At 39.9% G+C, this 12,856-nt stretch overlaps 1 protein-coding gene across 1 annotated transcript in view; it reads right to left on the reverse strand.

The window, feature by feature from the left end:
• TMTC2 (transmembrane O-mannosyltransferase targeting cadherins 2) overlaps positions 1–12,856 on the reverse strand; it is a 403,304-nt gene that overhangs the window by 144,517 nt on the left and 245,931 nt on the right. The window lies entirely within an intron of this gene.

Below are 12,856 nucleotides of genomic sequence, written 5' to 3' on the forward strand. Positions count from 1 at the left end.
TGCAGGCTCGGTCTCCAGTTGGGGGCGTGCAGGAGGCAGCAGATCAATGATTCTCTCTCATCATTGATGTTTCTATCTCTCTATCCCCTTCCCTTTCTCTCTAAAATCAATAAAAAAATATTTTTTTAAAAAAGAAGTATTTTCAAAAAGCCCTTTATCCTCACTGAACTTTCCTCTTTCCCACAGTCTTTTCTCTCCCACTGGACAGAAAAACCACCTAAATTTCTTCTTGGAGCATGCACATTTTTTCATCACTTCAGAAAAGAAACCTGTCTAAATTAAATACATATATATGCATATGTGGTTATATGTGTATTTATTTAAACATGAAATGCCTCTCTCACTAGTCATATCGTTTGGGAAATACTGGTCCATGACTGCCCAAAAGACAAAGTGTAATCTAGGTCCGCAGGATAAAGAGTCAGAATTTAATCAGAAGCCATAAAGACACAAAGAGAAAGATTAAAGACTATCCACATTGTTATTTCCTTATTTCAGAATACAGTGGGGCCTTGACTTACAAGTGTCCCTACTAACGAGTTTTTCGAGATACGAGCCATCTCTCTTGGCCGATTTTCTGCTTTGAGTTGCGAGCTAAAATTCGGGTTACGAGCCAGCTTCAGATACCCCACCGCTAGTTGGCGCAGCGAACGTCACAGTGAACGCCACAACATCAGCCCAGCATCACGTGTCTCACTGGTTCACTTTATGATTTGACATACGAGTAATTTGAGTTACGAGCTCCGTCACGGAACAAATTAAACTCATAAGTCAAGGCCCCACTGTACTGAGCACATTTCAGTTCACTACAGACGCTCAGACTCCACACCCCATACCTCTAGGAGGCCCTTGGGCAGTGGCCACATGGGTTACCCCAGCCATTCCAGACCCTGCTCTCCTAACCTATTTGAGAATCAATTATAATCATATCTCTGAAAATACAGTGTCAGGGCACTGAACTTAGCTGAAAAGCTCTCACAGAGGCCTTCTTGGCCTTTCCCTCTCCTCTTGTAATCAGCGAGTATCTTACAGACATTTGGCACCTCTCTGGGGCCTGAGTACTGCTGTTATCAACCTCAAATTGCAGATTCTACTTGCTAGCTTCTGAGGCTTTTGAAAGGGAGCTTTGAGAAATGAGAAGGCTACTGATAAAAGCTTATCATTTTAGAGAGTATTTTAAAATCCTCAGTTTATTATTTAATGGGCATCATTAAAAAATATCTAAAGCAAATCATTTTGAAATTAAAGGTTGCTCCCTCCTGTCATTAGCATAAATTAATTTCATGATTATTTCTAATACTGTTTGTTAAAAAGGACACCTGTAATAGTGTCAATAAATAAAAAAGTTAAAAAGTCGCCCGCCCTGCATGGCTTAGTGGTTGAGTGTCGACCCAGGAACCAAGAGATCACAGTTCTATTCCAGGTCAGGGACATGCCCAGGTTATGAACTCAACACCCAGAGGCTGCCGATCAATGATCCTTATCATTGATATTTCTATCTCTTTCTCCCTCTCCCTTCCTCTCGCTCTAAAATCAATAAAAACATATTTTAAAATAATAAATAAGTAAAATAAAAAAATCGTTTGAATAGAGCAAACCATTTCCAAACACATGAACATCACTTACATCTATACATACATGTACATTTTCATTAAAAAATGTTAACAATTAATTTGATCATGAAATTGATATGCTTTGCTGTTAAGTGTATTTTTCAGTTGCTGGGAAAAAAGAAGAATAGTTTTCTGCAGTAATCAAGAGTTTGTGAAAATGTTCTATTGCCTTTAAAAATGAGTAAACTTGATAAAGAGAAAACACAAACATACATCTCAAAAAAGGAATAATACCCTTTATAACAATAATTTTATTGACAAAATGCTTTCCAGTTAACTAGCTCATATACATTATCTCATTTTAGAAACTTATCTACAAAGTTAATTGTCTTCGTCATTTTCCTTTGAGATTCAGATAAAGAGATGCTTAAATCAGAAATCTGACTTTTTACTTATCCTCAAAATTCCATGTTTTATAAAGTCTCCAGAACCTACAGACTCTCATTTTTTAAGATTCTTTAATTAGTCAGAAATCTGACTTTTTACTTATCTCAAAATTCCATGTTTTATAAAGTCTCCAGAACCTACAGACTCTCATTTTTTAAGATTCTTTATTCTGCCCCTCAAGGTTCATCTTTATGGCAGTCAGAGCCCCTTTATCTTTCCTATCACCTAAATAACTGCAATAGCCCACTAATTAGTCTCCACATAATTACATTTCTAAAGGGCAAATATGCAGCTAGGCTAGAGAGAAAGAGCATGAGAGATGAGCACATTTCTTTGACACATGCCTAAAGTCCATAAACTTTGAAAACTGGTGTATGTGTTCAGCCTCATGGCCTCTCCAATACTGAGGCATGATATTGCTGTCATTTTCCAATTCATAAAATATACAAAGAAGAGAAAAAAATAATTGGTATGGTACCCAGATCTAGACAATCCTGTCCGGCCTGCTTACTCTTTGGAGGAAAATACTCACATGGAGATTTGTAGCAGGCAAGTGTCTAGAATTATATAATGTGGCTCTTTAAATTAGAGCATCATCCTTTGCATCATTTGAATAACATTAGCAATGGAGTGAGTCCAACCAATTGAAATGGCTATTGTGACTAATTTCTCATGGCTAAGGATTTAATTGAGCATCAACTAGGCCCTAGTTTGCATGCTGCAGATGTGAAAAAGACAGAAATGCACCTGCCGATGATGCTCAAGCTACTGGGGGAAACAAGAAAGGAAATAAATGGTATGGAAAATTGCTATGAGAGAGGACAGAGAACCAACAACCACCCCAGCTCAGGAATGGACAAAGGTTCACAGAGCCAGGGTGACAGTGTCAGAAGCTTGAAAAACAAGCAGCAGTTGGCCAGCAATAAAAAGTGTTATCAGAGGCTCCATGATATACAGGAAGAAAGAGCAGTCCACAGAGAATTTGCCAGCTAACTCTAGGTCTCATGGTTCATAAGAAGACAAAGGCAGGATTGGAGCAGGTTCTCTGATACTAAATCTCATGCTATTTCTAGAAGAAAAATAAAAGAGGAAATAATTAAAGTAATCAATTCTAGATATATGCGTACCAGGTTATGTTTCCTTTGCTCTAAAACTCTCCAGATTTTGGTATAACACTAACTTGATTTGATGCTCAGAGAAGGAATCAAATGTCATTTTGGCAGGACTGGATGAATTTGGGTCAATCCTAGCACTATGACAACCAAGCTTCTGTTACTGCCCTTCTCCACATTTACAGAACCTATTCTTTATTTTGCTGAAGATATGACAGAAGGAGAGAACCGTTCACATTGTAATAATTATGGTGGAAATAATAATACCAGCTAAACTTAATGAGTACTCACAATGTATTATGCACTTTACATATGTTAACTTATTACTCAACGATAATCTTATAGGTAGGTTATTCTTACTAACTCCATATTATAGATGATGAACCTAGGGCAAGAAAAAGTTCAGCAACATGCGAAAGGTCACACAACTAGTAAGAAGTGTGCTACAATTCAAGCCCAGCAATTTCATTACTATAAGCAGGATTTGTGTTTTGGTAGATTACTCATACCAAATGACTATTGAAAGTTGATGACATAGTTTGTTTACATGCTGATCAATATAATCTTCTGGTTTCTATGTTTATAGTATTAAAAATAAGAACACACTTTAATATACCATCAAGCAAGAATCTAATGGGAAATAATTTTATTCATGTTATATGAAGTTGCCTTTCAATTAATAAAAGTGGTCTATACTATACATTAATGTGAAGTTAAAGTGTTTTGGGGGGAGAAATTGAAATAATATTGTAAGAAATAAGGTTCTCATGTCAATCACATACAGAACTATGTAAAAAACAAAAAATATAAGAAAGCAAACATTTGGGTGGGCACACAGTGCAGTATACAGATCTTGTAACATAGAAACCCACACCTGAAACCTATATGATCAAGTTGACCAATGAAACCCCAATAAATTTAATTACAAAAAGAAAGGATTAAGTAATCCTATATAATAAAGAGGTAATATGCAAATTGACCCCCACTCCATCATGCAATCACAAGGTGGCTATGCCCACAGCAGAGGTGGAGTTCCCATAACAAGTGATCAGCAGGGACCTCAGGCTGCACCTCCTGCCCGGTGGGGCTTGACAGGGGACCTCAAGCCATGCCCCCAGCTCGGCGGGGCTTGATGGAAGACATCAGGCCATGCCCCCTGCCCCCGGCTGGAGGACCTGATGCTGGTCCCCCCACCCTGGCACCTGGATGGGGGACCTGAAGCCACATCCCCCTGCCCAGTGGGGCTTGACTGGATACCTTAGGCCATGCCCCCTGCCCCAGTGCCAGGGGACCTGAGGGTGCACCAGGGGACCTGAGGCTGCACCCTCCGCCTGGCACCAGGCCGGGAGACCTAAGGCTGTGCCCGCCCCCCCACCCAGTGGGGCTTGACGAGGGACCTGAGGCTGCACCCCCCACCCAGCGGGCTTGATGGGGGACCTGAGGCTTCACCCCCTGCCTGGCGCCGGGCTGGGAGACCTGAGGCTGCGCCCTGTGCCCGGTGTGGCTTCATGGGGGTGGGGCCGGCAGGGTCTGGATCTCACCCAATGGGGGTGGAGCCAGCCAGGTCTGAGTCTCACACGATTTCGAGGAACACGCGAGTGAGTAGGGACTTGACTCTGGGTCCCACAGTATGCCTCAGACTCCGACAGGAGGAAGATTTTCATATATATTTTACTAATTTTCTTTCATCTCTGACACTTCTCTTATAGAGAAAGGGCAAATAGCAATAATAAAATATTTCCTCCAATTAATTTCCTTTTAATGTGCACAAATTTTGTGTACCGGGCCACTAGTTTTCAATAAAAATCTAATCTACCATAATTTCATAAAAAATAAAATTTTCTAAAAATTAAAAACAAAAAGCATGCCCTTCTCCACACTTTCAGTACATCTAAACAAAACATCAGCGATCAGTGTCTCCTTGTAATAGACTGCCCTCTGAATAGTCCTAGCAAAACAAAAATATTTATGTAAAGCTACCTTTGCCTCAGGTTCTCAGAAAGGTCTTTTAAAAAGGTTGAAATCTGAGATACTCAAAAGTTATTGATAAAGCACTTCAAATGAAAAGTAATTTTTCAAGAATATGCACTGCGGTAATTAAGCTGACATCTACGCAGAACACAGGTGAAACAGGGCGTGGTCCACCTAGAGTCCTGTAACTGTAAAACTATGGAAACACTAAAAGATATAATCGTTTGGTTTCTTCTTTTGATATCATTGTTGAATAACATGTGGCACCATTACAACATACTAAACATTGAGACTACAATCACCAAACAACGAATAAGTACTTTTTTGAAAGAACTGTATCACGGTGAAGACAGACAAGCAAAGGATCACAATCCAGGGTAAATAAAGCACAACGTGTTTTTGGGAACCCACAAAAGATACACCTTCCCAAGGAGACAGGTCAGGTGAGGCTCCGAGAGAAGTAAAGAATGCAGGTAATGAAGTTCCAGACAGATCAAGCTATGGAAACTCAAAGTTACAGAGGACGACATTTTACCAGTAATAACAGGCTTCATGGAATTAAATGACTATATATTTAGGAAGCATTTTGAAAATTGAAAAGTTAAGAACTTAAAATTAAGTTTATATTATTAAGAATATTTGAGTAATAATAGTTTGGTTATTCCCTGGGCAAAAAGTAGTTAGTAATCAAGATAAATCAGATAACAATATTTACAGGTAATGGTTCACAAAATCAGTTATAATCCCTAAGGCCCAATTACTAACAAAAATATCATGTTCATCTTAAACTGAGATATTTTTCTGAATTTTGTTCCATTGTCCTTTAATATGTGTAGGTACTTTAAAAGTAATATTTTTTCTCCCTCAGAGTTAAAATATTATAAATTTTTCATGTTTAATTTTTTATAAGTGAAATTAATTAGCATTGGTTTGGAGCCATATTTGAACTTTTGCATCAATTCAAATTTCCTAATCGAATTGGCTAATTTAGCTAATGACTCCAATAATGAGATTTTATATAATTTAACTGTAAAATAGCATTACAGTCGTCTTTTCACTGTTTTCACAAGATTTATGCTTAGTTTTAGGTTATGATTATAATAGGACAACTGAAAAAATAAATTTTTAATTTCTGGTAAGGAATGGAATTAATAGCAGCATGTCATACTTATAAAACACAAATGCCCCCAGTCTTGCCTGATAAAATAGATAGAAACAGCAAAAATCTCAAGTGACTATAACAGGAAGTAAATAGAACCAAACTCATATTCCTTTTAAAAAACAAACACTGTAAATAAAATTAAGTTACTACTACATGAATCAAATGAAGTAATTCCAAGGGTTAGAGCAACACAAAAGCTGAGGACTTAGTGCCTAACATGCACTCACCACTGCACACATTAACAAAAACAACAACACACAAAAACGTGATGAATCAGGCTTGGTCATGTGACTAGACTCTGCCCTAAGAGATGAAGGCACACTGAAGGCATGCCCTTAGAGGGGACCCTGTTTCTCTTGCCCTTCCTTCTCCTGCGCTCCTGACTACAGGCAGAAATCCTGTTCTGCAGGTGGTGGCGAACAGACCAAAAGGAGCCCAGGAAACAGCCCTTCATGAAACTGTCCGCACACCTGGGACTGCACTCCTCTGGACTACTTTTTGTGAGAGAGAAAATGTAAATTAACTACTTTAAACCAGCAGTTTTCAACCTCTTTCACGTCATGGCACACACAAACTAATTACTAACATTTTGCAGCACACAAAAAAATACATTATATTTTTTGCCAATCTGACAAAAAAAAAAGGTATAATTTTGATTCATTCACACCAGATAGCTCTTGTAGTGTTGGCTATTGTCTTTTCTTTCCTTTTTTTTTTTTTCTTCTTTAAATAAGGGAAAAGAGGTCAGTGCCCCTAACAAAATAGTCAGGTATTGCACCTTTTAAAAATTCTTGCAGCACACCAGGGTGCCTCTTGGGGCACAGGGGTTGAAAATTGCTGGTTTAAGCTAATGTTATTTTGGGTTTCCTATCATTTGCAAACCAACCTCTCCCCAACTGATAAAATGTCACATGCATTATTTTGTTTTGTTTTAATTATATAAGGTCATAAAATAAGTGACATAAAGTATGTCTCTCACAGATAATTTTAAGGAAAACTTTTTTGATTACATTTCAAGGAACACAAAGTATGAGTTTAGTTTTGAGTGATAACCAGAGTAGGCAATTGTCAAGTATCAAAGTTGCGATTAAAATATTTAATTAAAATTGTATAATTTAAGAGCATAAAGAGTATATGAAATTGTAACTCTTAGATTAAGCTCCTAGACACCAGAGTGGTCAGAGTTTTCACTTTGCCCAAAAGAGTAATGACATCAGTAGTGTTTTTTATTTAAAAAGTAATTAATCCTCTCAATTCCCAAATAACTAGGAAGAGGGAAACCCCCATGAATTTTCAAATGAAATAGAAATAGGTAGGACTGTCATAGAAAAAAGATTCAGTGAGATATAAATAATTGAATTTGAGCTTTGAGGGAGATACCTATGACAAAAGTATACATATTTTCTGATCTTACCTAGCATTTGTCACCCTAGGATAACAGAGTTTGTATTTGAGGACCAAGCAAAAGAATTCTCTCTACTCATATTTTTTCCCTCAAATCATTCTTTCTTTCTCTCCCTCGCGCCCCCTCCCCCCCACCTTTTAATAGGTAAAAATGACATGTTTACAAAGATGGCTATGGGTAGGAAACCACAAATAGAGAAAGTGAATAAAGTGGTTACTTTTTTACTGAAGACACATAACCTCAACTTGTTAGAATAGTAATATATGTGCTACAAAAAGCATAATTTAATTGTATACTTAATTTAAACTGCTGTTAAATTATTGCATGTAATTATTATATACAATAAGTACTGTGAGCAAACTAAAAAGATGTCCTTTCCTGAAAAGGTTAAATTCCACCGGAAAGGGTAATGAGCAAGTTGTCTTCCCTCTCCGTGCTTTTTATGCATGAAGAAGAATGGAAACGGAGATGGAGAAGCAGAAAACAACCATGCAACGTGAACTAATTCCTAATGTCACATCACTGCCAAGCAGGTTTCAGAAAATACAGTGAAGCCTCCTCTTTGCTCTGACACAGACCTGTTTATTTGTTCTAAATTGGATTTTATTTAGACTTTGACAATTAAATGAAGTAGAATGACAGCCTACCTCATAAAGAAAGGTTTTATTCTAACCTGTCAAATATGGAGCAGTAGGCATCTGATCAAAATGATTGTTTAAATATTTCAAATGCTTTCTCAAACACTTTATCAATTAACATTAGGAGAAAATGAATAAATAGTAGCTCTTTTTTTAAAAAAATATTTTTTTGCTGAGGGTCTAAAGAAATAAATATAGTCTCACTATAGTTCAAAGTCTTCAAAATATGTGAGGTCTCAATTAAACGGAACATTCATTACAAAGGTACTTCTATTCTGTGACAGGTCCAGAGCCAAATGCATCATGACTACTATCTTATGTAATTCTTATAATAAACCCATTTTACAAATAAGCCCCATTTTACAAATAAGGAGTCCCAAAATCAGAATGGTGATTCACAAATCTATGTTGCTAATTATTGTTGGATCTAGGATTCACAGAACTATACTGTATATGAATATATGCATAAATTTGCTTTATACTTGTCTTCTGAATATAAAATTAAGGCTGTATTTTTCTCTGCATACCATAAAATAATTATAGGTGTGAATATACTTTCCTAATTAAAAACCAGTACCTAATAGGAAGAAGCACACTTAATACTGGATCCCTTCATGATAGCATTTTCCACATTATACTATTTATTTTCACCCATACAATTAACAATGTAATATATTATTGCTTTTTGGCTTTCGAGACATAAAAACATCAGGAGAAAGGTTAAAACACTTGCCCACAAAAAAAGAGCTGACAAGTTTCAAGATGAGATTCAAATTCAGAGCTGCCAGGCTTCGAATCACACTGTCTTCCCATTACCCGACATTGTTCTACTAGGAATATGTCCCTATTCTCCATTTCAGTATTAATAATTTCCCCCTCTCTCTGGTTTGTATACTCAATGCTTCTTCATTGTCCGTATCAACATATTTCTCTCATTATTTATACACTAGAGGCCCGGTGCACAAAAATTTGTGCACTCAGGGGGGAGAGGGGTTCCCTCAGCCCGGCCTGTGCCCTCTCGCAGTCTGGGACCCCTCGGGAGATAACGACCTGCTGGCTTAGGCCTGCTCCTGGATGGCAAAGGGCAGGCCCAATCCCTAGGTGCAGCCCCTGGTCGGGCTCAGAGCAGGGCTGATTGGGGAGTTGGGGCGCCGCCCCCTGTCATGCACAGAGCAGGAAGGATCGGGAGGTTGCGATGCCACCCTCAGTCACGCTCAGGGTAGGGCCGATTGCGGGTTTGGGGCACTGCCCCCTGTCACACTCAAGGCACGGTCGATGGGGAGGTTGCGGCGCCACCCCCTGTCACCCACAGAGCAGGGTCGATCAGGGGGTTGGGGAGCTCCCCCCTGTCACTCACAGAGCAGGGCCCATCAGGGGGTTGAGGCGCTCCCCCCTGTCACTCACACAGTAGGGCTGATAGGGGAGTTGGGGCACCGCCCCCTGTCACACACAGAGTAGGGCGGATCAGGGGGTTGGGGCGCCACACCCTGTCAAACTCAGGGCAGGGCCAGTGGGGGGGGGGGGTGTTGGGGGCGCCGCACCCTGTCACACACAGAGCAGGGCAGGGCCGATCAGGGGGTTGGGGCACCACAGCCTGTCACACACAGAGCCGCAGGGCGATCAGGGAGTTGGGGAGCTCCCCGCTATCAGGCACAGAGCAGGGCTGATCAGGGGGTTGGGGCGCCTTCCCCTGTCACAAACAGAGCAGTGCGGATAGGGAGGTTGTGGCCCCGCCTCCTGTCACACACAGAGCCGCAGGGCAATCAGGGGGTTTGGGTGCTGCCCCCTGTCACACTGATCTCAGTGCCAGTAGGCCTCGTGGCTCCCCTGATTCCGGTGCTGGGAGGCATATTACCCTTTTAATAAAGGATAGAGGCCTGGTACATGGGTGGGGGCTGGCTGGTTTGCCCTGAAGGGTGTCCTGGATCAGGGTGGGGGTCCCCACTGGGATGCCTGGCCAGCCTGGGTGAGGGGATGATGGCTGTTTGCAGCTGGTCACACCCCCTTCAGGGTGGGGGTCCCCACTGGGGTGCCTGGCCAGTCTGGGTGAGGGGCTGAGGGCTGTTTTCAGGCTGGCGGGTGACTGAAGCTCCCAACTGCTCCTTTTTTTCTTTTTTTCTTTTTTTCTTTTTTATTCTGGGCCAGCTTTAGTTCTGAGGCTTGGCTCCAGCTCTTAGGCCTCCGCTGCTGAAAACAGGTATCTGGTTTGTTTGGGTTCTATAATCAAAACACTGTTTCAACTCCAGCTCTGAGATCCCGGCTGGCTGAAAGCAGGTTTCTGGGGTTTTCTTTAGCTTCTATATTTGTAACAATGTTTCAAACTGCAAGCTCAGAGGCCGGCAGCGGCAGGAGGGGAACGTTGGAGTTCTCCGTCACTGAAGCAAGCAAGCCTCATGTTCGCTTCAAGATGCCTGGCTGCCGGCCGCCATCTTGGCTGGCAGTTAATTTGCATATCGCCCTGATTAGCCGATGGGAAGGGTAACGGATGTATGCTAATTACCATGTTTCTCTTTTATTAGATAGGATATCCATCCTAATAAACATCTAGCATTTGCTTCTAACGAAGATCAACTACAGTCTCCAATGCCAATCAACGTTACCAAAAAATACATAATGACCACTGTGCTTGTGTGATTGCTAATTTTATGTGTCCACTTCACACAGGATGACCAGCTATCTAGTTAAACATTCTTTCTCAGTGTGTCTGTAAGGATGTTTCTGGAAAACATTAGCATTTGAGCCAGTAGATGGAGTAAAGCAGATTACCTTCCCCAACATGGGTGGGCAACATCCACTCTGAGGAGGGCCTGATTAGATCAAAATGTAGGAAGGGAGGATTAGCTTTCCCTCTCTGCCTACGCTGGGGACACTGATCTTCCCTAAGACCTCCTGGTTCTCTCAGCCTGCGACTGGAATTTACACCAGCCTCTCAGGCCTTCACACTCCACCATCAGCCTTCCTGAGTCTTCAGCTTGCAGAGGCCACTTGCGGGACTTCTCAATCTGCATAATTATGTAGGCAGGGCCTTTCAGTAAATCTCAAATTCATATATACATCTCATTGGTTAATTTCTCTGGAGAACGCTGAGTAATACAACTTGCAAAGAGGTTCCCTTGAATTACTCTTGCACTCAAGACTCACTCCTTTTCATGAAAGAGTTTACCAATGAGTATAGGGATATCTTCCAAAAGTATAGCCAGTAAATAATTAGAAAGAGAAAAAAATTAACAACTAATAAAATCTTCTGTCTTTCTTATTATATAATTATACTGAGTTTCCCAGCATTTTTTAAAATCTTGGCAACAACACTAGGAGATGCCATAACCCAATTTTGCAGAGGAGGAATAAGGATAAAGCAAATTGAGGAAAGTCTGTCACAGGATCAATACATGGGATGTATGTGTATATATATATATATATATATATATATATATATATACACACACACACACACACACACACACACACACACACACATATTATTTCGGAGAGGAAAGGAGAGGGAGGGAGAGAGAGATAGAAACATCCATGATGAGAGAGAATCATGGATCGCATGCGAGGTTTTAATTCAAGTTTTTATAATACCAAAGCCCATGCTCTTAAGAATTTACCTCCATGGTGCAAAGGTACCACAGAATGAAATTACTCAAAAAGGAAACTTTTTCCTCTCCCTCTTTCCCTCCCCATGAAAACAAATACTATTCTGGTAGACCTTTATTAGGATCACACACAAATTTCTTTCCTATAAGATCATAGTTTGATTTAAAACAAACATAATTACGAATTGAAAGTATCTAATACAAAAATTAAAGACATTTGCTCCCAATGGTTTAACTTTAAACCTATATAGAGATTTGATATTTATTCTTTGCTGTTTACAGGAATTATCCAACATGGGTGACATATTATGCAATTTCTTGAAAGAAAAACAATTGAATGGTGTACAATCGCTCTGAAAGAACCCTTAAGTTGAGATCCAGGCATAGGCCATAGTCTAATCTACTTAGTGGAAGTCAATGCCATTAGATTGTTGATTTGTTTACTCATTCATTCAAAATATATTCTGAAAGTGCCATTATAGAGATTTAAGTACTAACAGAAAAGAGAGACAATTTGAAAAGCAGGAACAAAGCTGTATCCAGGGTACTATAATATATGGTGTGGAAGTCCATAACCAGAAAACTTGATATAGACTCATTTGTTCAGGCAGAGTGTGTATGTGTGTGTGTGTGTGTGTGTGTGTGTGTGTTTTGGGGGGGAGCACATTTGTGAATTCCACAGGAATCAACATGCTCAAAAAAAATTCTTAAAAAAAAAAAAGCTTCAGAGCCAATTCTGTAGATATGGTTATAATCTGGGTTAGAGATGCTCCCATGGGCACCGCATGATTTAGTGCACTTACTCACTTTAAACATAAATGTTCAACAAAGTGGGTGTTTTCTTTGTCCCTTAGCAGCAGTGCTCTAACAAAAGTCTGCTGTTGAAGCAATAAATTATGAAAGGGGAAAAGGTATCATGTATCTCACAGACCAGCAGGAATAGGTGTTAGGTCATACAAGCAGTTTCTA

Source organism: Myotis nattereri (genome assembly GCF_964212035.1).
Source record: "Myotis nattereri genome assembly, chromosome: 2".
NCBI classification, from domain to species: domain Eukaryota; kingdom Metazoa; phylum Chordata; class Mammalia; order Chiroptera; family Vespertilionidae; genus Myotis; species Myotis nattereri.